The sequence below is a fragment of the Triticum dicoccoides genome, chromosome 6B (genome assembly GCF_002162155.2).
Source record: "Triticum dicoccoides isolate Atlit2015 ecotype Zavitan chromosome 6B, WEW_v2.0, whole genome shotgun sequence".
In the NCBI taxonomy this organism is placed as follows: domain Eukaryota; kingdom Viridiplantae; phylum Streptophyta; class Magnoliopsida; order Poales; family Poaceae; genus Triticum; species Triticum dicoccoides.
This window is the reverse complement of record NC_041391.1, coordinates 525,947,353-525,974,944: the sequence shown is the minus strand read 5'-3', so window position 1 is coordinate 525,974,944 and position 27,592 is coordinate 525,947,353. Positions and strand designations below refer to the sequence as shown.

At 39.6% G+C, this 27,592-nt stretch overlaps 1 long non-coding RNA gene across 1 annotated transcript in view; it reads right to left on the bottom strand.

Annotated features, from left to right (window-relative positions):
- Positions 1–7,052: 7,052 nt before the first annotated feature.
- The window catches only part of LOC119325450, a 21,629-nt gene continuing 1,089 nt past the window's right edge, over positions 7,053–27,592 (bottom strand). The window contains exons 3-4 of the long non-coding RNA XR_005157530.1: positions 18,715–18,720; positions 7,053–7,534 (exon numbers count right to left, since the gene is read on the bottom strand). This is a non-coding gene — a long non-coding RNA (uncharacterized LOC119325450). The remainder of the gene's footprint in view (positions 7,535–18,714; positions 18,721–27,592) is intronic.

The following is a 27,592-nucleotide window of genomic DNA, read 5'->3' as shown; positions in this document are numbered from 1 at the left end:
TATGATCTGTATAAATTTCACATCGTTCTCCATACAAATAATGCCTCCATATTTTTAATGCAAAGATGACAGCACCCAATTCCAAATCATGAGTCGGATAATTTTTCTCATGTGTCTTTAGCTGTCGAGAAGCATAAGCAATTACCTTATTGTTTTGCATAAGCACACAACCCAAGCCTATTTTTGAAGCATCACAGAATATAGTAAATCCAATTCCACTTATTGGCACTGCTAGAACAAGGGCCGTCACCAATCGCTGCTTTAGTTCTTGGAAGTTTTCTTCACATTTTTCATCCCAAATAAATTTTGTCCCTTTTCGAGTGAGCTGTGTCAATGGTGCTGCTAGCTGTGCAAAGCCTTCAATAAATCTTCGGTAATAACCTGCTAATCCCAAGAAACTTATTATTTCTGTAACGGTGGTTGGCCTCTTCCAATCTACTATTGCTTGAATTTTTGTTGGATCTGGTGATATTCCTTCCCCTGAAATAATGTGTCCTAGAAAAGACACCTTATTTAACCAGAAATCACATTTCTTCAATTTTGCATATAATTTATGCTTCCTTAATATCTGAAGAACTATTTCTAGGTGTTGAGCATGTTCTTCTTCTGTCTTTGAATAAATCAAAATATCATCAATAAATACAACTACGAACTGATCCAAAAATGGTCTGAACACTCGGTTCATCAAATCCATGAAGGCCGCGGGGGCATTTGTTAATCCGAATGGCATAACAACGTACTCATAATTCCCATATCTTGTGCGGAACGCTGTTTTTGAAATATCTCCATCCTTTATTTTTAACTGATGATATCCCGACTGCAAATCAATCTTTGAAAATACTCGACACCCTTGTAATTGATCGAACAAATCATCAATTCTTGGTAATGGATATTGGTTCTTAATAGTTACCTTGTTTAGCTCCCGATAATCCACACAAAGTCGCCAACTGCCGTCCTTCTTTTTCACAAACAACACCGGAGCGCCCCATGGTGACATGCTAGGTCGAATGAATTGTTTTTCTTCTAGCTCCTTAATCTGCCTCTTCAACTCCTTTAGTTCAGCAGGTGACATTCTGTACGGACTCTTTGAGATAGGAGCCGTACCAGGAGTCAAGTCTATACTAAATTCAATTTCTCGGTCCGGTGGTAATCCAGGTAATTCACTTGGAAAAACATCAGGAAAATTTCTTACGACTGGTATTTCTTTGATATCCTTTTCTTTCAGTTCTAAATTCATGCTAAACGAGCAGTCAAAAGTTTTATGCTTCGCTTGATAAATGAGTTTACGCTGACTAGGTACCTGAATTATCACTCGTTTTCTCTGACAGTCTATGTTGGCTTGATTCTTAGCCAGCCAATCCATGCCCAGTATAATATCAAAATCATGCATATCTAGTACTATTAAATCAACCAAAAATTCTTGCCCTTTTATTACTATAGGATATGCAACACAAATGTTCTTGGCTATTACTTCTGTCATCGGGGATTCCACATGTATCCTTTTCCTTAAAGGGGTACTTTCTAATCCATGACTATCGATGAATTTTGAGGATATAAATGAATGTGTAGCACCGGTATCAAATAAAGTGAATGCATTGTGTGAGCATACTTGAAGTGTACCTGTAATCACATTGTTTTCCTCATCTGCATCATGCTGGGTCAAATGATTCACCTTTGCACGTGAATTTGTCTGCTTCCTGCTTCCAGAATAACTATTCATGCGCTGGGAGGTTCCACTTGAGTTAGTAGGGGGTGCAGGTAAGTATAATGGAGCTTTGGTGCTGGCAACGGCTTTGGTGCAATGGATTTTGACATATTCTGATCCGGTGAACTGTGGCACTGACTGATCATGTGTCCTTCTCTGCCGCACCTAAAACATTTCCCATGACGATACTCGCACTAAAATGCTGTGTGATTCCCATGACAAATAACACAGTTATTTCGTCTAGGCTGGGTTACTGGGCGGTTGTTCGGACGCCAATTCTACTGCATCTTTTTCTGTATATTCCCTTGATTTCCATGGTCAACCTTGATCCTCTTACGCTACTGCTCCACTTCATCTTGCTCTTCCACATATGCTTGTTCTACAATTAATGCCTTGTTAGCAACATCTCGAAAGGATTTGAGCTCGAACACCTCCACTCGAGACTTCATTGGTTGGCGAAGTCCTTGCGCGAAATGCCGAGCTTTAGCTTCATCATTTTGGACATAAACAGAGGCATAACGAGCAAGTCTAGAAAATTCTATTTCATATTCTACGACAGATTTCTGGTCATGTTTTAACTGTAAAAATGATAGCTCCATTTTCCTTTGTACGCTCTCCGGAAAATACTTTCTGTAGAACTCTTCCTTAAATGATTCCCATGTGAATAGATAGCCCTCGGGATACTTCTTTTTATGCACTGTCCACCAATCAAATGCCCCACCTTGAAGCGTAAACGTGGCTAATGTAACTTTCTCTTCATCAGGGCAATGCATGGCATCAAAACTTTTCTCTATTTCTGTTAGCCAGTCCTCGGCCTCAATTGGGTTTGCACTACCTTGGAAAACAGGAGGCTTAAGTCGACGAAACTCACGTAATGCGCCCTGTTTGTCTCCATCGAACGACTCCTTTCCTTTAGTTGACTGTTGTACTATATATTCCAGAATTTCAGTCTGCTTCATTTGGGTTTGTTCTTGACGTTGCAAAATATTTATAAGCAACTCATTTGGAAGTGGTTGCTCTGCTGCAGCTGCTAGTGCATTCCGGCCATCGCCGGAGTGTGATGCTGAGAAATCTCCATTGTGACTAGCCATCTATAATACTAGAGGAAGAAATAAATAAAGCTGTCAACATTAGAGCATGCATCATATACATATATACCAGGTAGCTGATTAATAAAGAGGAAAGCAGTAGTACAATCAAAATTACACATCATGTCTACTAGATGTGTTGCTGCCATCCACGTTTCCCTTCAACCACTCTACTATAGACACCCATACTACTAGAGTTGTCAACAAAAGCTAGTGCTAGCTAGTCAAAAGGCTACTACCAGAACAGTTCCTAGCAGGTTATATACAAACAATACTACTACAACCATTTATTTATAAGCTAGGAACAATTGCTTCACATCTCCAAGTGCCACTGTTCGCATCCTATTCATGCGCCTGTAGCTTTTCCGCCAGCCCGTAGCTTTTCCGCCAGCTTCTCACGGAGGCTTCTGTTCTCTGTCATTAGCTCCATGATTTTGCTCTCCTGCTTGTTGGTCAACTCCTCCAACTGATCACGCTCCAGCTTCAGTTTCTTACTCTTGCGTTCTTCTATTTCGAGCCAACGATCCCTGTCCTCTATCTGGAGATTGAGGTCATGCTTGATCTCATAAACACAGTCATCATGTTCTTGCTCAAGATACTCCAACTCATGCTGCCGGCAAGCCTCATGATACTGGTTTAGTTGTGTCATCTCTATGTGGTGTTGCTGCTCCTTCTGCACTAGAGTTAGTAGTACCTTTCTAGGTAGACAGGGCCCGCTCTATATGCGGCTGGTATGCTAATAGGACATCATTATTGTTACTAATTATTGTTTCAACAAATATACTCATGAACAATAATTTTGACAAACGCAAAAATTTACAGCTCTATCTTAATTCTTTGAATCAAGAATTTAGCATAACTTAGCAGATAATACAAATTTAATTACTTATCTTAATTTAAATCAATAACCCAAAAATATGGGTTATTACATCCTACCCACCTTATAAGAATTTTGTCCCCGAAATTCAACACTAACATCTATGTTTTTTTTAGTGATCAAATTCCCTCCCATCATATTTGGAACAGTTTGTTTGATGCATGCTCAATAATTAATTAAAAATAATGCAAAAAAGGTTTTGCAATCTTTCTACAATTCATGGATATATCTGCTATAACATAAGTTGGCAACACTAAACATTTTATTTGGTAAATTCATTAACAAAAAGGATAGATAGTGGTATAGCAATTGTCCCATTAGTAGAACAATATCACCGGTTGTCTTAAACAAGAAAACCTACACAAATAACAAGTCATGTATTAATCTAACAAGATGTGTATTTATTTCCCATTCATCTCAAATTTCACCAATAATATGTATGCTATATTATTTACTTGCATGGATATCTGTCGACAATATTCGTGAGTAACAACACACAAACTAGTTGAGACAAGATATGAGAATAAAATTTTCATACCTGTCACACAACACAAATATATTCGGCGATCTACCCGTTTATCGCAGCGCAACCTAAAAAGCTAGAGCTCTGATACCACTTTAACTGTCACGCCCCGAGACCGGCCCTAGGCGAGACAGCCGCCGCAAGCCTATAGACCAGAGGCCTATAGTCACGCAAGGCATGATAAAGCAGGCATAAACCAGAAGTGGATCACAAAAGCTAACATATTTACTATACAAATTCCTTGACATCTACAAATAGTTGAGTAAAGACATCATATTCTCTAGTCACTTCCCACCCGCTGGTCAAGCCTAGTCTTGGATGAAGACATCTTCTGAACATACTTAAGTTACCTCGTTCGCATCTAAAAAAACAGAGGAAGCAAGGGTGAGTACGACAAATCATACTCAGCAAGCAGATACTTCACTATTCAACAAGGAGCGATGGTATGATGGTGTAGATCAATAGACGAAATGAACAAGGAAATTATTGGCATGACACATGACCGCAAGCTTCCCAACCCGGGAGTCACAGGGGTGAAATTTCACACTTTTACACTCTTAAGAGGGGTATTCCGACGTCGACAGTCTCGACTAGAACCACACAGGTTCCAGAAGAGCAGAGCTCTTGTACCCACTAAGACCCAAACACCTGGACCTACTGATGTCGATCGCTCCTACGGATCCATCGCCGACACGTTCCTGAACAAGGTCCGTCCTTAGAGGAGAACTCAGACAGTCCCATAACTGAACTGTGACCGGTACAATATGTTTGCCGTCGTGACACCAATACAAAATAGGATATGTGTTTGAATCAATGGTAGAATCACTGTAATATCAGTCAAAGACAATACGCGTATGACTTCTCACGAGTTCCTCCAAAATACTCTGATTCCATCAACAAATGGAATACGAGGACAACACATCCCTCTCTCAAGGATCAAGAGAGGATCAATAAGGATCAAGGTGCAACAATATTAACCGATAACCAAAGAAGACAACAATAAAGCGAGATCGGGGAGTTAGGCAAAGCAGCTACTTGCCTCAGATAATATGATTTCTTCTTTAGAATAATATTTTGCAAGAAGATGAAACTCCATCATCTTTGTATAAAATCTGACGAACACACATATACTCATATTTCTTCTGATGTATGGCTTGGCTCTTCCCTCCAGCAGCACCTAAACGCTCTATTCTTCTTCAAATGTGGATGCATGCATGAATTCTTAAACTAAAATATGAGTATATGTGTGCAGAAGGAGGGTTATCAGTTCGTTTCCTTGTTTGTTATTTCTATGGTTGTTACATTGTAAACCAGCAGTGGATCACAAAATCTCATATATTTGGTTTACAAATTTCTTTACATTTACTAATAGGCAAACTACATTAAATTCTCTAGTCGCTTCCTACCCACTGGTCCAGCCTAATCTTGGATGACATGTTCTGGGCATACTTAAGTTACATCGGCTGCATCTAAAAAGACGGAGGAGACAAGGGTGAGTACGATAAATCATACTCAGCAAGCAGATACTTCATTATTCAACAAAAGCAATGGACTCTAGATGGAACTGTTTACCAGAGCTCTAGGTTTTTAGGTTGCGCTGGGATAAAGGGGTAGATCGTCGAATATATTTGTGTTGTGTGACAGCTATGAAGATTTTATTTTCATATCTTGTCTCAACTAGTTTGTGTGTTGGTGCTCATGAATAGTTTCACCAGATATCCAGGCAAATAAAAAATATAGTGTACACATTATTGATGAAATTTGAGGATGCATGGGAAATAAATAGACATCTTGTTAGATTAATACATGACTTAATATTTGTGTAGATTTTCTTGTTTAAGACAACCGGTAATAATGTTCTAGTAATGGGACAATTGCTATACCACTATCTATCCTTTTTGTTAATGAATTTACCAAATAAAATGTTTAGTGTTGCCAACTTATGTTATAGCAGATATATCCATGAATTGTAGAAAGATTGCAAATCTTTTTTGCATTATTTTATAATTAATTATTGAGCATGCATCAAATAAATTGTTCCAAATATGATGGGAGGGAATTTGATCACTAAAAAAAATAGCATAGATGTTAGTGTTTAATTTTGGGGACGAAATTCTTATAAGGTGGGAAGGATGTAATAACCCATATTTTTAGGTTATTGATTTAAATTAAGATAAGTAAATTTATTATTTTGTTAACATAAATAATTGAACGAAGAAGACATGCTAGATTATTGTTGCAAGTAATTAAATAGAACTGTAATTTTTGCATGCGTAAAATATTAGATGGAAATGGACCAGGTACAAATGATAGATTGGTAGATATTTCCGAGTACTAGAATTCCAAGTCAACTAGGTGCATGCATGTCATGATGAGAATGCACATGTATGTACTGTTCTTGCTAGCTAAGTAAAAACCTATGTGTACGTGGAGGTTGGCGTGGCATGCATGTAGTCTCTTGGACATTCTAGTCTTATACGTGGGCTCTTCCTATGGTGCCAGGTTTGATTAGGCCTTTGCACTAGCTGTAGGGGCAGCAGCCAAATCATTTTTTACCTAGCTTCAAGGGCCAAGGGTCAAGCGGCAAGAGTCACTGCGGCTGAGATATTTTAGCTAGTGACCGGCTGTCAGCTCCTATAAATAGAACGCTCCTGCTGCTGCTCAAAGCACAACTCCGAGAGAGAATTAGATACTAGAGAGGAGAGTATGAGAGAGAAAGAGGGTAAGAGAGATGAAGAATTCATGCATGCGCATATATGTTTGAAGTGCTATGGAGAGAGGTGTCGAGCCATCTGTCTAAAGAAGAATATTAGCATATGTATGGTTCATCAGATTTTTATACGATGGGGTATTACTTGCTGGCCGAATATTATTCTAGAGGAGAAGTCTTATTTTCTGAGGCAAGTAGCTACTTTACTAACTCTCAAATCCGTTATCTTCCTTTGATTATCTGATTTTATTGTTGCACCTGGACCTACTGATGTCGATCGCTCCTACGGATCCATCACCGACACGTTCCTGAACAAGGTCCGTCCTTAGCGGAGAACTCAGACAGTCCCATACCTGAACTTTGACCGATACATTACGTTCTACAAAATATGCACTTTAACTGTCATGCCCCGAGACCGGGCCTAGGCGAGACAGCCGCCGCGAGCCTATAGACCAGAGGCCTATAGTCACGCAAGGCATGATAAAGCAGGCATAGACCAGAAGTGGATCACAAAAGCTAATATATTTGCTATACAAATTCCTTGACATCTACAAATAGTTGAGTAAAGACATCATATTCTCTAGTCGCTTCCCACCCGCTGGTCAAGCCTAGTCTTGGATGAAGACATCTTCTGAACATACTTAAGTTACATCGTTCGCATCTAAAAAAAATAAGGAAGCAAGGGTGAGTACGACAAATCATACTCAGCAAGCAGATACTTCACTATTCAACAAGGAGCGATGGTATGATGGTGTAGATCAACAGACGAAATGAACAAGGAAATTATTGGCATCAAACATGACCGCAAGCTTTCCAACCCGGGAGTCACAGGGGTGAAATTTCACACTTTTACGCTCTTAAGAGGGGTACTCCGACGTCGACAGTCTCGACTAGAACCACACAGGTTCCAGAAGAGCAGAGCTCTTGTACCCACTAAGACCCGAACACCTGGACCTACTGATGTCGATCGCTCCTACGGATCCATCATCGACACGTTCCTGAACAAGGTCCGTCCTTAGCGGAGAACTCAGACAGTCCCATAACTGAAATGTGATCGGTACAATATGTTTGCCGTCGTGACACCAATACAAAATAGGATATGTGTTTGAATCAACAGTAGAATCACAGTAATATCAATCAAAGACAATACGCGTATGACTTCTCACGAGTTCCTCCAAAATACTCTGATTCCATCAACAAATGGAATACGAGGACAACACATCCCTCTCTCAAGGATCAAGAGAGGATCAATAAGGATCAAGGTGCAACAATACAATCAGATAATCAAAGGAAGATAACGGATTTGAGAGTTAGTAAAGTAGCTACTTGCCTCAGAAAATAAGACTTCTCCTCTAGAATAATATTCGGCCAGCAAGTAATACCCCGTCGTATAAAAATCTGATGAACCATACATATGCTAATATTCTTTTTTAGACAGATGGCTCGACACCTCTCTCCATAGCACTTCAAACATGTATGCGCATGCATGCATTCTTTATCTCTCTTACCCTCTTTCTCTCTCATACTCTCCCCTCTAGTATCTAATTCTCTCTCGGAGTTGTGCTTTGAGCAGCAGCAGGAGCGTTCTATTTATAGGAGCTGACAGTCGGTCACTAGCTAAAATATCTCAGCCGCAGTGACTCTTGCCGCTTGACCCTTGGCCCTTGAAGCTAGGTAAAAAATGATTTGGCTGCTGCCCCTACATCTAGTGCAAAGGCCTAATCAAACCTGGCACCATAGGAAGAGCCCACGTATAGGACTAGAATGTCCAAGAGACTACATGCATGCCACGCCAACCTCCACGTACACATAGATTTTTTACTTAGCTAGCAAGAACAGTTCATACGTGTGCATTCTCATCATGACATGCATGCACCTAGTTGACTTGGAATTCTAGTACTTGGAAATATCTACCAATCTATCATTTGTACCTGGTCCATTTCCATCTAATATTTTACGCATGCAAAAATTACAGTTCTATTTAATTACTTGCAACAATAATCTAGCATGTCTTCTTCGCTCAATTATTTATGTTAACAAAATAATAAAAATTTACTTATCTTAACTTAAATCAATAACCCAAAAATATGGGTTATTACATCCTTCCCACCTTATAAGAATTTCGTCCCCGAAATTCAACACTAACATCTATGTTTTTTTAGTGATCAAATTCCATCCCATCATATTTGGAACAGTTTATTTGATGCATGCTCAATAATTAATTAAAAATAATGCAAAAAAGATTTGCAATCTTTCTACAATTCATGGATATATCTGCTATAACATAAGTTGGCAACACTAAACATTTTATTTGGTAAATTCATTAACAAAAAGGATAGATAGTGGTATAGCAATTGTCCCATTACTAGAACATTATTACCGGTTGTCTTAAACAAGAAAATCTACACAAATATTAAGTCATGTATTAATCTAACAAGATGTCTATTTATTTCCATGCATCCTCAAATTTCATCAATAATGTGTACACTATTCTTTTTATTTGCCTGGATATCTGTTGAAACTATTCATGAGTACCAACACACAAACTAGTTGAGACAAGATATGAAAATAAAATCTTCATAGCTGTCACACAACACAAATATATTCGACGATCTACCCCTTTATCCCAGTGCAACCTAAAAACCTAGAGCTCTGATATCACTTTAACTGTCATGCCCCGAGACCGGGCCTAGGCGAGACAGCCGCCGCGCGCCTATAGACCAGAGGCCTATTGTCACGCAAGGCATGATAAAGCAGGCATAAACCAGCAGTGGATCACAAAATCTCATATATTTGGTTTACAAATTTCTTTACATTTACAAATAGGCAAACTACATTAAATTCTCTAGTCACTTCCTACCCACTGGTCCAACCTAATATTGGATGACATCTTCTGGGCATACTTAAGTTACATCGGCTGCATCTAAAAAGACGGAGGAGACAAGGGTGAGTACGATAAATCATACTCAGCAAGCAGATACTTCATTATTCAACAAAAGCAATGGTAAAATGTTGTAGATCAACAAACGAACTGAATCCAAAGGATAAACAAGGTAACAATCACTGGAACATATTTTGCTGGAGATGTGTAAAATAAATAGTATAATCAAAGACGAACAAGGGAGGTATTGGCATCACACGTGACCGCAAGCTTCCCAACCCGGGAGTCACAGGGGTGAAATTTCACACTTTTACGCTCTTAAGAGGGGTACTCCGACGTCGACAGTCTCGACTAGAACCACACAGGTTCCAGAAGAGCAGAGCTCTTGTACCCACTAAGACCCAAACACCTGGACCTACTGATGTCGGTCGCTCCTACGGATCCATCACCGACATGTTCCCGAACAAGGTCCGTCCTTAGTGAAGAACCCAGACAGTCCCATACCTGAACTGTGACCGGTATATTACGTTTGCCGTTGTGACACCAATACAAAATAGGATATGTTTTTGAATCAACGGTAGAATCACTGTAATATCAGTCAAAGACAATACGCGTATGACTTCTCACGAGTACCTCCAAAATACTCTGATTCCATCAACAAATGGAATACGAGGACAACACATCCCTCTCTCAAGGATCAAGAGAGGATCAATAAAGATCAAGGTTCAACAATACAATCAGATAATCAAAGGAACATAACGCATTTGAGGGTTAGTAAAGTAGCTACTTGCCTCAGAAAATAAGACTTCTCCTCTAGAATAATATTCGGCCAGCAAGTAATACCCCATCGTATAAAATCTGATGAACCATACATATGCTAATATTCTTCTTTAGACGAATGCCTCGACACCTCTCTCCATAGCACTTCAAACATGTATGCGCATGCATGAATTCTTCATCTCTCTTACCCTCTTTCTCTCTCATGCTCTCCCCTCTCGTATCTAATTCTCTCTCGGAGTTGTGCTCTGAGCAGCAGCAGGAGCATTGGCCCCGAGACCGGGCCTAGGCGAGACAGCCGCCGCGCGCCTATAGACCAGGAGGACTATAGTCACGCAAGGCGTGATTAATTAAGCATTAACCATCAGTGGATCACAAAAGCTCATATATATTGACTACAGAAATTTCTTTACATATACAAATAGACAAAATACATTAAAATCTCTAGTCGTTTCCCACCCACTGGTCCAGCCTATTCTTGGATGACATCTTCTGGGCATACTTAAGTTACATCGGCTGCATCTAAAAAGACGGAGGAGACAAGGGTGAGTACGATAAATCATACTCAGCAAGCAAATACTTCACTACTCAATAAGGAGCAATGGTATGATGGTGTAGATCAACAGACGAACTGAATTCAAAGGATAACAATGTAACAACCATTGGAATCGTATTTTGATGTAAATGGACAAAAGAACAAAATACCAGATTTAGTAAAAATAGCAAGGAATCTATTGGCGTCACACATGACCGCAAGCTTCCCAACCCGGGAGTCACAGGGGTGAAATTTCACACTTTTACGCTCTTAAGAGGGGTACTCCGACGTCGACAGCCTCGACTAGAACCACACAGGTTCCAGAAGAGCAGAGCTCTTTTACCCACTAAGACCCGGACACCTGTACCTACTTATGTCGGTCGCTCCTACGGATCCATCACCGACACGTTCCCGAACAAGATCCGACCTTAATGGAGAGCCCAGACAGTCCCATACCTGAACCGTGACCGGTACAATAAGTTTGCCGTCGTGACACCAATATAGATGGATGTGTGTTTGAATCAACATTAGGACCACTGAAGTATCGGTCAAAGACAATACACTCATGGCTTTTCATGAGTTCCTCCAAAATACTCTGATTCCATCAACAAATGGATTATGAGGAAAACACATCCCTCTTTCAAGGATCAACAGAGGATCAACAAATATCAAGGTGCAATGATATTACCAGATAATCAAGCAAGACAACAATAAGGAGAGATCAGGAAATTTAGCAAAGCAGCTACTTGCCTCGGATAATATGATTTCTCCTTTAGAATAATATTCTGCAAGAAGATGAAACTCCATCATCTTTGTATAAAATCTGACGAACGCGCATATACTAATATTCTTCTGACGTATGGCTTTGTTCTTCCCTCCATCAGCATCTACACGATCTATATATCCTCAAACATGGACGCATGCATACTTGTATTCTTCATCTCTCTTCTCTTCGCTCTCTCCGCTGGTATGCTCTGTTTCTCTCATGCTCTCTCCTAGTATCTTCTCTTCGCTCTATTTCTCTCATGCTCTCACTCTTGGTGATGAGGATGTGCAAAACGAGTAGCAGCAGCTATTTATAGATGGTGAGCCCAGAGTGAACTCAGCTGAGCTGTTCTTGAAGCACACGATCATCTGGACTCTACCTATTACGTGGCATGCATGCCTTGGTCTACGTGGAGAACCTGGTAAAAGATCTAAGCCGCAATGGCCTTTCACCCTTGCCCCTTGACCCTTCGAACTGCTGGCCCTTTTGCTTGTGCAAAAGCCAAACAAACCTGACCACTATACAAAACCTCCACGTAGCAATTTCTTTGTCCTAAATATCTAAGGGTGCTGAAATTGTCCTAAATATCTAAGGGTGCTGCCAACACAACCTAGCTTCATCTAGTACCAGGCCACGTTGGCCCTCTCATGCAGAGGATTTTACTTAGCTTGTAAGGATAGTACATACGTGTGCATTCTCATCATTACATGCATGCACATCTTCTAGTATTTGGCCATCTTCTCATTACTAGCTAGCCTGTACTAGCCACTAATTTGTATTAATTTGCATACTAACGCCATAACGTGAGTGCATGGATGCTAGTTTACGTGCACATATACATATTTACTTAGTGTGTAATTATATCCATCTAATATTTTATGCATGCAAAAATTACAGCTCTATTTTAATTCTTTGAAACAGGAATCTAGCATAACTTATTTGCCCAATTATTTTATGTTAAACAGATAACAGAAATTTAATACCCAACTTAATTTAAATTAATAACCCAAAAATATGGGTTATTACATCCTTCCCACCTTGTAAGAATTTCGTCCCCGAAATTCAACACTAACATACACACTATATTTTTTTTAGTGGTCAAATATTCTCTGATAATATTTGGGACAGTTTATTGAATTCATGCTCAAAAATTAATTATAAATAATGAAACAAAATTGCAATATTTTCTACAATTTATGGATATATCTGCTATAACATAAGTTGGCAACACTAATCATTTTATTTGGTAAGGTTATTAACAAAAGAGGATAGATGGTGATATAGTAATTCTCCCGTTACTAGATAAATATCACCTGTTGTCTTAAACATGAAAATCTACACAAATAACAAGTCATGAATTAATCTAACAAAATGTATTTATTTCCCATGCATTCTCAAATTTCACCAATAATACGTACGCCATATTTTTATTTTCCTGCATATTTGTCGAAAATATTCGTGAGTAACAACACACAAACTAGTTGAGACAAGATATGAAACTAAATTCTTTATACTTGTCAAACAACACAAATATATAGTGACAAAATTTATTGCCATGAACCATTTTAGTTTATATGGTTCCTCAAGAGTCTAATAATGGTGTAAGCACTTCTTTTTTTCTACCAATTGATAAAAAGATCATTTCTCTAACAATAATTAGTCACAAATATAATCGACGATCTACCCGTTTATCGCAGCGCAACCTAAAAAGCTAGAGCTCTGATACCACTCACGGAGCTCTCCTTATTTATCTGCTCTTCTGGAACCTGTGTGGTTCTAGTCGAGACTGTCGACGTCGGAGTACCCCTCTTAAGAGCGTAAAAGTGTGAAATTTCACCCCTGTGACTCCCGGGTTGGGAAGCTTGCGGTCATGTGTGATGCCAATAATTTCCTTGTTCATTTCGTCTGTTGATCTACACCATCATACCATCGCTCCTTGTTGAATAGTGAAGTATCTGCTTGCTGAGTATGATTTGTCGTACTCACCCTTGCTTCCTATGTTTTTTTAGATGCGAACGAGGTAACTTAAGTATGTTCAACTTAAGTATGTTCAGAAGATGTCTTCATCCAAGACTAGGCTTGACCAGCGGGTGGGAAGCGACTAAAGAATATGATGTCTTTACTCAACTATTTGTAGATGTCAAGGAATTTGTATAGTAAATATATTAGCTTTTGTGATCCACTTCTGGTTTATGCCTGCTTTATCATGCCTTGCGTGACTATAGGCCTCTGGTCTATAGGCTCGCGGCGGCTGTCTCGCCTAGGCCCGGTCTCTCCCCCAAGAACCGCCCACTCGACTTACTAGTGTCGATCGCTCCTACGGATCCATCATCGACACGCTTCCGAACGTGTGGCGTTTTTAGCAGAGAACTCAGACAGTCCCATACCTGAACTGTGACCGGTACAATACGTTTCCCGTCGTGATACCAGATTTTATAAAATTTACTAGACAAGGATTAGCAAGAGGAAGTACATGCAAGACCAAAATAAATATCACTAGGCTTTTCACAGAACCAACCATCCATGCATGAGCCATTAATCCATGTGCTCACATGCATGTCCCAAGGATTTCTCCACCGTGATCATAAACCAAAAGGTAGTACTGTGGTATGCATGCTAGCTTCAAGAGATGTACAGGAATCAAATGAACAGTGCACATTATAGAGCTTCAGAAGTACTACTAGCTATAGAGCATGGCATGAACAGTGAGACAAACAAGGAATAGGACAGCTAGAAAGGCTAGATGGAACGGATCTAAAATATTGATACATCGGTATAAATACCTGACACACACAAACCAGTTCAAAAATAGGCTTATCAGAAGAGCAAGGTGGGTCTTTGTTCAAAATACGTTCTCATATGTTATTGTTACTAACATACCTAGAGCCATACGTCAGAAGATTATTAGTATATGCGCGTTCGTCAGATTTTATACAAAGATGATGGAGCTTCATCTTCTTGCAGAATATTATTCTAAAGGAGAAATCATATTATCTGAGGCAAGTAGCTGCTTTGCTAAACTCCCTGATCTCTCCTTATTGTTGTCCTTCTTGATTATCTGCTAATATCATTGCACCTGGATCTTTGTTGATCCTCTGTTGATCCTTGAAAGAGGGATGTGTTTTCCTCATAATCTATTTGTTGATGGAATCAGAGTATTTTGGAGGAACTCATGAAAAGTCATGAGTGTATTGTCTTTGACTGATACTTCAATGGTCCTATCGTTGATTCAAACACACATCCATCTATATTGGTGTCATGACGGCAAACGTATTGTACCAGTCACAGTTCAGGTATGGGACTGTCTGAGTTCTCCGCTAAGGACGAACCTTGTTTGGGAACGTGTCGGTGTTTGCCGTCGTGACACCAATACAAAATAGGATATGTGTTTGAATCAACGGTAGAATCACTTTAATATCAGTCAAAGACAATACGCGTATGACTTCTCATGAGTTCCTCCAAAATACTCTGATTCCATCAACAAATGGAATACGAGGACAACACATCCCTCTCTCAAGGATCAAGAGAGGATCAATAAGGATCAAGGTGCAACAATATTAACCGATAATCAAAGAAGACAACAATAAAGCGAGATCGGGGAGTTAGGCAAAGCAGCTACTTGCCTCAGATAATATGATTTCTCCTTTAGAATAATATTTTGCAAGAAGATGAAACTCCATCATCTTTGTATAAAATCTGACGAACACACATATACTCATATTTCTTCTGATGTATGGCTCGACTCTTCCCTCCAGCAGCACCTAAACGCTCTATTCTTCTTCAAATGTGGATGCATGCATGAATTCTTCATCTCTCTTCTTTATCTTTCTGGTGTCTTTCTTTCTCTCGGGCTCTCTCCTCCAGTTCAAAAATATTATATATGCTCTAGAGCTAATATAGCGATCTAAAATATCTCTAGGTTTTAGGTTGCGTTGGGATAAACGGGTAGATCGCCGAATATATTTGTGTTGTGTGACAGGTATGAAAATTTTATTTCCATATCTTGTCTCAACTAGTTTGTGTGTTGTTACTCACGAATATTGTCGACAGATATCCATGCAAATAAATAATATAGCGTACATATTATTGGTGAAATTTGAGGATGAATGGGAAATAAATAGACATCTTGTTAGATTAATACATGACTTGTTATTAGTGTAGATTTTCTTGTTTAAGACAACCGGTGATATTGTTCTAGTAATGGGACAATTGCTATACCACTATCTATCCTTTTTGTTAATGAATTTACCAAATAAAATGTTTAGTGTTGCCAACTTATGTTATAGCAGATATATCCATGAACTGTAGAAAGATTGCAAATCCTTTTTTGCATTATTTTTAATTAATTATTGAGCATGCATCAAATAAACTGTTCCAAATATGATGGGAGGGAATTTGATCACTAAAAAAAACATAGATGTTAGTGTTGAATTTCGGGGACGAAATTCTTATAAGGTGGGAAGGATGTAATAACCCATATTTTTGGGTTATTGACTTAAATTAAGATAAGTAATTAAATTTGTATTATCTGCTAAGTTATGCTAAATTCTTGATTCAAAGAATTAAGATAGAGCTGTAAATTTTTGCATGCATTAAATATTAGAAAACTACACACTAAGTAAGATTAGGTGTATGTGCGCATAGACTTGCATTCATGTACTCACGTTGTGATATAGGCATGGAAAATACTACTAGCTAGTTGGCCATATAAGCTAGAAAATTACAAGAGAGTTAACGTGGCATTTGAACAGATGAAATTAGACCATGTACAAATGATACACCGGTAGATATTTCCTAGTACTAGAGCTCCAAGTCAAATAGGTGCATGTATGTAATCATGAGGAAGAGGCAACGTGGCTTGGTTCTAGAGGATATGCATGCATGTGTCAGATGTTTTGAAAACTGTAGTGAATCAACTACACGTACAGGAGAGGAAAGGAAGCAAACGTGAGTAAATGCATGCATCGGCTGCATCGCTAGAAACCCATGTTTCCTACGTGGGCTGCAACGTGGCCAAGTACTAGAGGAACGTAGAAATAGAAAATAGAAGTCAGCTTTTACGTGTCCTATACGTGGCCATTTCTTAGTGCTTAAGTAAGAGCCAGGCCAAGATATTTTAGACTTGCACGGGCGCTCGCCTCCTATAAATAGCTGTGGGTCACGCTGCTCAAAGCACAACTCTGAGAGAAAGACATAAACACTGGTGGAGAGAGCCTGAGAGAAAGAAAGACACCAGAAAGATAAAGAAGAGAGATGAAGAATTCATGCATGCATCCACATTTGAAGAAGAATAGAGCGTTTAGGTGCTGCTGGAGGGAAGAGCCAAGCCATACATCAGAAGAAATATGAGTATATGTGTGTTCGTCAGATTTTATACAAAGATGATGGAGTTTCATCTTCTTGCAAAATATTATTCTAAAGGAGAAATCATATTATCTGAGGCAAGTAGCTGCTTTGCCTAACTCCCCGACCTCACTTTATTGTTGTCTTCTTTGATTATCGGTTAATATTGTTGCACCTTGATCCTTATTGATCCTCTCTTGATCCTTGAGTGAGGGATGTGTTGTCCTCGTATTCCATTTGTTGATGGAATCAGAGTATTTTGGAGGAACTCGTGAGAAGTCATACGCGTATTGTCTTTGACTGATATTACAGTGATTCTACCGTTGATTCAAACACATATCCTATTTTGTATTGGTGTCACGACGGCAAACATATTGTACCGGTCACAGTTCAGGTATGGGACTGTCTGAGTTCTCCGCTAAGGACGGACCTTGTTCAGGAACGTGTCGGTGATGGATCCGTAGGAGCGATCGACATCATTAGGTCCAGGTGTTCGGGTCTTAGTGGGTACAAGAGCTCTGCTCTTCTGGAACCTGTGTGGTTCTAGTCGAGAATGTCGACGTCGGAGTACCCCTCTTAAGAGCGTAAAAGTGTGAAATTTCACCCCTGTGACTCCCGGGTTGGGAAACTTGCGGTCATGTGTGATGCCAATAATTTCCTTGTTCATTTCGTCTGTTGATCTACACCATCATACCATCGCTCCTTGTTGAATAGTGAAGTATCTGCTTTCTGAGTATGATTTGTCGTACTCACCCTTGCTTCCTCTTTTTTTTAGATGCGAACGAGGTAACTTAAGTATGTTCAACTTAAGTATGTTCAGAAGATGTCTTCATCCAAGACTAGGCTTGACCAGCGGGTGGGAAGCGACTAGAGAATATGATGTCTTTACTCAACTATTTGTAGATGTTAAGGAATTTGTATAGTAAATATATTAGCTTTTGTGATCCACTGCTGGTTTATGCCTGCTTTATCATGCCTTGCGTGACTAAGTGGATCACAAAATCTCATATATTTGGTTTACAAATTTCTTTACATTTACAAATAGGCAAACTACATTAAATTCTCTAGTCGCTTCCTACCCACTGGTCCAGCTTAATCTTGGATGACATCTTCTGGGCATACTTAAGTTACATCGGCTGCATCTAAAAAGACGGAGGAGACAAGGGTGAGTACGATAAATCATACTCAGCAAGCAGATACTTCATTATTCAACAAAAGCAATGGTAAAATGATGTAGATCAACAAACAAACTGAATCCAAAGGATAAACAAGGTAACAATCACTGGAACATATTTTGCTGGAGATGTGTAAAATAAATAGTATAATCAAAGACGAACAAGGGAGGTATTGGCGTCACACGTGACCGCAAGCTTCCCAACCCGGGAGTCACAGGGGTGAAATTTCACACTTTTACGCTCTTAAGAGGGGTACTCCGACATCGACAGTCTCGACTAGAAACACACAGGTTTCAGAAGAGCAGAGCTCTTGTACCCACTAAGACCCAAACACCTGGACCTACTGATGTCGGTCGCTCCTACGGATCCATCACCGACACGTTCCCGAACAAGGTCCGTCCTTAGTGAAGAACCCAGACAGTCCCATACCTGAACTGTGACCGGTACATTACGTTTGCCGTCGTGACACCAATACAAAATAGGATATGTGTTTGAATCATCGATAGGATCACTGGAATATCAATACGCTCATGGCTTTACATGAGTTCCTCTCAAAACACACTGGTTCCATTAACAAATGGATTACGAGGGTAACATGTCCCTCTCTCAATTGAAACAAGGATCAGCAGAGATCAATAAAGATCAGGGTGCAACAATACAATTAGATAATCAAAGGAAGATAACGGATTTCAGAGTTAGTAAAGTAGCTACTTGCCTCAGAAAATAAGACTTCTACTCTAGAATAATATTCGGCCAGCAAGTAATAATCCATCGTATAAAAATCTGATGAACCATACATATGCTAATATTCTTCTTTAGACAGATGGCTCGACACCTCTCTCCATATCACTTCAAACATGTATGCGCATGCATGAATTCTTCATCTCTCTTACCCTCTTTCTCTCTCATACTCACCCCTCTAGTATCTAATTCTCTCTCGGAGTCGTGCTTTGAGCAGCAGCAGGAGCGTTCTATTTATAGGAGCTGACAGTCGGTCACTAGCTAAAATATCTCAGCCGCAGTGACTCTTGCCGCTTGACCCTTGGCCCTTGAAGCTAGGTAAAAAATGATTTGGCTGCTGCACCTACGGCTAGTGCAAAGGCCTAATTAAACCTGGCACCATAGGAAGAGCCCACGTATAGGACTAGACTGTCCAAGAGACTACATGCATGCCACGCCAACCTCCACGTACACATAGATTTTTACTTAGCTAGCAAGAACAATACATACGTGTGCATTCTCATCATGACATGCATGCACCTAGTTGACTTGGAATTTTAGTACTCGGAAATATCTACCAATCTATCATTTGTACCTGGTCCATTTCCATCTAATATTTTACGCATGCAAAAATTACAGTTCTATTTAATTACTTGCAAGAATAATCTAGCATGTCTTCTTCGCTCAATTATTTATGTTAACAAAATAATAAAAATTTACTTATCTTAATTTAAATCAATAACCCAAAAATATGGGTTATTACATCCTTCCCACCTTATAAGAATTTCGTCCCCAAAATTCAACACTAACATCTATGCTATTTTTTTAGTGATCAAATTCCCTCCCATCATATTTGGAACAGTTTATTTGATGCATGCTCAATAATTAATTATAAAATACAGTTCGGAGCTACAGCCGCATAGAGATGTATCATTATTCCTTGTTTGTCTCACTGTTCATGCTCTACAGCTCTAAAAAAAATATGCTAATAACTCTAGAAACCCAAGTTTCCTACTGGGCTGCAACGTGGCCAAGTACTAGAGGAACGTAGAAATAGAAAATAGAAGTCAGCTTTTACGTGTCCTATACGTGGCCATTTCTTAGTGCTTAAGTAAGAGCCATGCCAAGATATTTTAGACTTGCACGGGCGCTCGCCTCCTATAAATAGTTGTGGGTCACGCTGCTCAAAGCACAACTCTGAGAGAAAGACATAAACACTAGAGGAGAGAGCCTGAGAGAAAGAAAGACACCAGAAAGATAAAGAAGAGAGATGAAGAATTCATGCATGCATCCACATTTGAAGAAGAATAGAGCGTTTAGGTGCTGCTGGAGGGAAGAGCCAAGCCATACATCAGAAGAAACATGAGTATATGTGTGTTCGTCAGATTTTATACAAAGATGATAGAGTTTCATCTTCTTGCAAATATTATTCTAAAGGAGAAATCATATTATCTGAGGCAAGTAGCTGCTTTGCCTAACTCCCCGATCTCGGCGATCTACCCATTTATCCCAACGCAACCTAAAACCTATTTCATGCTCTAGAGCTCTATAAATAGGTTTTAGGTGATAACCCATATAAGCGATATGTGGATGCACGCAACCTAAATCGCAGCTAAATTCGGCGATTTACTTAGTTTATATGATGTTTTTATCAATTGGTAGAAAAAAAGAAGTGCTCACACCATTATTAGACTCTTGAGGAACCATATAAACTAAAATGGTTCATGGCAATAAATTTTGTCACTATATATTTGTGTTGTGTGACAGCTATGAAGATTTTATTTTCATATCTTGTCTCAACTAGTTTGTGTGTTGGTACTCATGAATAGTTTCAACAGATATCCAGGCAAATAAAAAATATAGTGTACACATTATTGATGAAATTTGAGGATGCATGGGAAATAAATAGACATCTTGTTAGATTAATACATGACTTAATATTTGTGTAGATTTTCTTGTTTAAGACAATCGGTAATAATGTTCTAGTAATGGGACAATTGCTATACCACTATCTATCCTTTTTGTTAATGAATTTACCAAATAAAATGTTTAGTGTTGCCAACTTATGTTATAGCAGATATATCCATGAATTGTAGAAAGATTGCAAATCTTTTTTGCATTATTTTATAATTAATTATTGAGCATGCATCAAATAAACTGTTCCAAATATGATGGGAGGGAATTTGATCACTAAAAAAAAGCATAGATGTTAGTGTTAATTTCGGGGACGAAATTCTTATAAGGTGGGAAGGATGTAATAACCCATATTTTTGGGTTATTGACTTAAATTAAGATAAGTAATTAAATTTGTATTATCTGCTAAGTTATGCTAAATTCTTGATTCAAAGAATTAAGATAGAGCTGTAAATTTTTGCATGCATTAAATATTAGAAAATTACACACTATGTAAGAGTAGGTGTATGTGCGCATAGACTTGCATTCATGCACTCACGTTGTGATATAGGCATGGGAAGTACTACTACCTAGTTGGCCATATAAGCTAGAAAATTACAAGAGAGTTAACGTGGCATTTGAACAGATGAAATTAGACCAGGTACAAATGATACACCGGTACATATTTCCTAGTACTAGAGCTCCAAGTCAAATAGGTGCATGTATGTAATCATGAGGAAGAGGCAACGTGGCTTGGTTCTAGAGGATATGCATGCATGTGTCAGGTGTTTTGAAAACTCTAGTGAATCAACTACATGTACAGGAGAGGAATGGCAGCAAACGTGGGTAGATGCATGCATCGGCTGCATCGCTAGAAACCCAAGTTTCCTACGTGGGCTGCAACGTGGCCAAGTACTAGAGGAACGTAGAAATAGAAAATAGAAGTCAGCTTTTACGTGTCCTATACGTGGTCATTTCTTAGTGCTTAAGTGAGAGCCAGGCCAAGATATTTTAGACTTGCACGGGCGCTTGCCTCCTATAAATAGCTGTGGGCCACGCTGCTCAAAGCACAGCTCTGAGAGAAAGACATAAACACTGGAGGAGAGAGCCTGAGAGAAAGAAAGACACCAGAAAGATAAAGAAGAGAGATGAAGAATTCATGCATGCATCCACATTTGAAGAAGAATAGAGCGTTTAGGTGCTGCTGGAGGGAAGAGCCGAGCCATACATCAGAAGAAATATGAGTATATGTGTGTTCGTCAGATTTTATATAAAGATGATGGAGTTTCATCTTCTTGCAAAATATTATTCTAAAGGAGAAATCATATTACCTGAGGCAAGTAGCTGCTTTCCCTAACTCCCCGATCTCGCTTGTTGTCTTCTTTGATTATCGGTTAATATTGTTGCACCTTGATCCTTATTGATCCTCTCTTGATCCTTGAGAGAGGGATGTGTTGTCCTCGTATTCCATTTGTTGATGGAATCAGAGTATTTTGGAGGAACTCGTGAGAAGTCATACGCGTATAGTCTTTGACTGATATTACAGTGATTCTACCGTTGATTCAAACACATATCCTATTTTGTATTGGTGTCACGACGGTAAACATATTGTACCGGTCACAGTTCAGGTATGGGACTGTCTGAGTTCTCCGCTAAGGACGGACCTTGTTCAGGAACGTGTCGGTGATGGATCCGTAGGAGCGATCGACATCAGTAGGTACAGGTGTTCGGGTCTTAGTGGGTACAAGAGCTCTGCTCTTCTGGAACCTGTGTGGTTCTAGTCGAGACTGTCGACGTCGGAGTACCCCTCTTAAGAGCGTAAAAGTGTGAACTTTCACCCCTGTGACTCCCGGGTTGGGAAGCTTGCGGTCATGTGTGATGCCAATAATTTCCTTGTTCATTTCGTCTGTTGATCTACACCATCATACCATTGCTCCTTATTGAATAGTGAAGTATTTGCTTGCTGAGTATGATTTATCGTACTCACCCTTGTCTCCTCTGTTTCTTAGATGCAGTCGGTGTAACTTAAGTATGCCCAGAAGATGTCATCCAAGAATAGGCTGGACCAGTGGGTGGAAAACCACTAGAGATTTTAATGTATTTTGTCTATTTGTATATGTAAAGAAATTTCTGTAGTCAATATATATGAGCTTTTGTGATCCACTGATGGTTAATGCTTAATTAATCACGCCTTGCGTGACTATAGTCCTCCTGGTCTATAGGCGCGTGGCGGCTGTCTCGCCTAGGCCCGGTCTCGGGGCGTGACAGTTAAAGTGGCAGATGTACTAACCCATATCTTTGGGTTATTAATTCAAATTAAGTTGGGTATTAAATTTCTGTTATCTGTTTAACATAAAATAATTGGGCAAATAAGTTATACTAGATTCCTGTTTTAAAGAATTAAAATAGAGCTGTAATTTTTGCATGCATAAAATATTAGATGGATATAATTACACACTAAGTAAATATGTATATGTGCACGTAGACTAGCATCCATGCACTACGTTATGGCATTAGTATGCAAATTAATACAAATTTGTGGCTAGTACAGGATAGCTAGTAATGAGAAGATGGCCAAATACTAGAAGATGTGCATGCATGTAATGATGAGAATGCACACGTATGTACTATCCTTACAAGCTAAGTAAAATCCTCTGCATGAGGCCAACGTGGCCTGGTACTAGATGAAGCTAGGTTGTGCTGGCAGCATCCTTCGATATTTAGGACAAAGAAATTGCTACGTGGAGGTTTTGTATAGTGGTCAGGTTTGTTTGGCTTTTGCACAAGCAAAAGGGGCAGCAGTTCGAAGGGTCAAGGGGCAAGGGTCAAAGGCCATTGCGGCTTAGATCTTTTACCAGGTTCTCCACGTAGACCAAGGCATGCATGCCACGTAATAGGTAGAGTCTAGATGATCGTGTGCTTCAAGAATAGCTCGGCTGAGTTCACTCTGGGCTCACCATCTATAAATAGCTGCTGCTACTCGTTTTGCACATCCTCATCACCAAGAGTGAGAGCATGAGAGAAATAGAGCGAAGAGAAGATACTAGGAGAGAGCATGAGAGAAATAGAGCATACCAGCGGAGAGAGCGAAGAGAAGAGAGATGAAGAATACAAGTATGCATGCGTCCATGTTTGAAGATATATAGATCGTGTAAATGCTGATGGAGGGAAGAACGAAGCCATACGTCAGAAGAATATTAGTATATGCGCGTTTGTCAGATTTTATACAAAGATGATGGAGTTTCATCTTCTTGCAGAATATTATTCTAAACGAGAAATCATATTATCTGAGGCAAGTAGCTGCTTTGCTAAACTCCCTGATCTCTCCTTATTGTTGTCTTGCTTGATTATCTGGTAATATCATTGCACCTTGATCTTTGTTGATCCTCTATTGATCCTTGAAAGAGGTATGTGTTTTCCTCATAATCCATTTGTTGATGGAATCAGAGTATTGTGGAGGAACTCATGAAAAGCCATGAGTGTATTGTCTTTGACCGATACTTCAGTGGTCCTAATGTTGATTCAAACACACATCCATCTATATTGGTGTCACGACGGCAAACGTATTGTACCGGTCACAGTTTAGGTATGGGACTGTCTGGGCTCTCCGTTAAGGTCGGATCTTGTTCGGGAACGTGTCGGTGATGGATCCGTAGGAGCGACCGACATAAGTAGGTACAGGTGTCCGGGACTTAGTGGGTAAAAGAGCTCTGCTCTTCTGGAACCTGTGTGGTTCTAGTCGAGGCTGTCGACGTCGGAGTACCCCTCTTAAGAGCGTAAAAGTGTGAAATTTCACCTCTGTGACTCCCGGATTGGGAAGCTTGCGGTCATGTGTGACGCCAATAGATTCCTTGTTGTTTTTACTAAATCTGGTATTTTGTTCTTTTGTCCATTTACATCAAAATATGATTCCAATGGTTGTTACATTGTTATCCTCTGAATTCAGTTCGTCTGTTGATCTACACCATCATACCATTGCTCCTTATTGAATAGTGAAGTATTTGCTTGCTGAGTATGATTTATCGTACTCACCCTTGTCTCCTCTATTTCTTAGATGCAGTCGGTGTAACTTAAGTATGCCCAGAAGATGTCATCCAAGAATAGGCTGGACCAGTGGGTGGGAAACGACTAGAGATTTTAATGTATTTTGTCTATTTGTATATGTAAAGAAATTTATGTAGTCAATATATATGAGCTTTTGTGATCCACTGATGGTTAATGCTTAATTAATCACGCCTTGCGTGACTATAGTCCTCCTGGTCTATAGGCGCGCGGCGGCTGTCTCGCCTAGGCCCGGTCTCGGGGCGTGACAGTTAAAGTGGCAGATGTAATAACCCATATTTTTGGGTTATTAATTTAAATTAAGTTGGGTATTAAATTTCTGTTATCTGTTTAACATAAAATAATTGGGCAAATAAGTTATGCTAGATTCCTGTTTTAAAGAATTAAAATAGAGCTGTAATTTTTGCATGCATAAAATATTAGATGGATATAATTACACACTAAGTAAATATGTATATGTGCACGTAGACTAGCATCCATGCACTCACGTTATGGCATTAGTATGCAAATTAATACAAATTAGTGGCTAGTACAGGATAGCTAGTAATGAGAAGATGGCCAAATACTAGAAGATGTGCATGCATGTAATGATGAAAATGCACACGTATGTACTATCCTTACAAGCTAAGTAAAATCCTCTGCATGAGAGGGCCAACGTGGCCTGGTACTAGATGAAGCTAGGTTGTGCTGGCAGCATCCTTAGATATTTAGGACAAAGAAATTGCTACGTGGAGCTTTTGTATAGTGGTCAGGTTTGTTTGGCTTTTGCACAAGCAAAAGGGGCAGCAGTTCGAAGGGTCAAGGGGCAAGGGTCAAAGGCCATTGCGGCTTAGATCTTTTACCAGGTTCTCCACGTAGACCAAGGCATGCATGCCACGTAATAGGTAGAGTCTAGATGATTGTGTGCTTCAAGAACAGCTCGGCTGAGTTCACTCTGGGCTCACCATCTATAAATAGCTACTGCTACTCGTTTTGCACATCCTCATCACCAAGAGTGAGAGCATGAGAGAAATAGAGCGAAGAGAAGATACTAGGAGAGAGCATGAGAGAAATAGAGCATACCAGCGGAGAGAGCGAAGAGAAGAGAGATGAAGAATACAAGTATGCATGCGTCCATGTTTGAAGATATATAGATCGTGTAGATGCTGATGGAGGGAAGAACAAAGCCATACGTCAGAAGAATATTAGTATATGCGCGGTCGTCAGATTTTATACAAAGATGATGGAGTTTCATCTTCTTGCAGAGTATTATTCTAAAGGAGAAATCATATTATCTGAGGCAAGTAGCTGCTTTGCTAAACTCCCTGATCTCTCCTTATTGTTGTCTTGCTTGATTATCTGGTAATATCATTGCACCTTGATCTTTGTTGATCCTCTATTGATCCTTGAAAGAGGGATGTGTTTTCCTCATAATCCATTTGTTGATGGAATCAGAGTATTTTGGAGGAACTCATGAAAAGCCATGAGTGTATTGTCTTTGACCGATACTTCAGTGGTCCTAATGTTGATTCAAACACACATCCATCTATATTGGTGTCACGACTGCAAACGTATTGTACCGGTCACAGTTTAGGTATGGGACTGTCTGGGCTCTCCGTTAAGGTCGGATCTTGTTCGGGAACGTGTCGGTGATGGATCCGTAGGAGCGACCGACATAAGTAGGTACAGGTGTCCGGGACTTAGTGGGTAAAAGAGCTCTGCTCTTCTGGAACCTGTGTGGTTCTAGTCGAGGCTGTCGACGTCGGAGTACCCCTCTTAAGAGCGTAAAAGTGTGAAATTTCACCCTGTGACTCCCGGGTTGGGAAGCTTGCGGTCATGTGTGACGCCAATAGATTCCTTGTTGTTTTTACTAAATCTGGTATTTTGTTCTTTTGTCCATTTACATCAAAATATGATTCCAATGGTTGTTACATTGTTATCCTCTGAATTCAGTTCGTCTGTTGATCTACACCATCATACCATTGCTCCTTATTGAATAGTGAAGTATTTGCTTGCTGAGTATGATTTATCGTACTCACCCTTGTCTTCTCTATTTCTTAGATGCAGTCGGTGTAACTTAAGTATGCCCAGAAGATGTCATCCAAGAATAGGCTCGACCAGTGGGTGGGAAACGACTAGAGATTTTAATGTATTTTGTCTATTTGTATATGTAAAGAAATTTCTGTCGTCAATATATATGAGCTTTTGTGATCCACTGATGGTTAATGCTTAATTAAACACGCCTTAACTGTCACGCCCCGAGACCGGGCCTAGGCGAGACAGCCGCCGCGCGCCTATAGACAAGGAGGACTATAGTCACGCAAGGCATGATAAAGAAGGCATAAACCAGAAGTGGATCACAAAAGCTAATATATTTACTATACAAATTCCTTGACATCTACAAATAGTTGAGTAAAGACATCATATTCTCTAGTCGCTTCCCACCCGCTGGTCAAGCCTAGTCTTGGATGAAGACATCTTCTGAACATACTTAAGTTGAACATACTTAAGTTACCTCGTTCGCATCTAAAAAAACAGAGGAAGCAAGGGTGAGTACG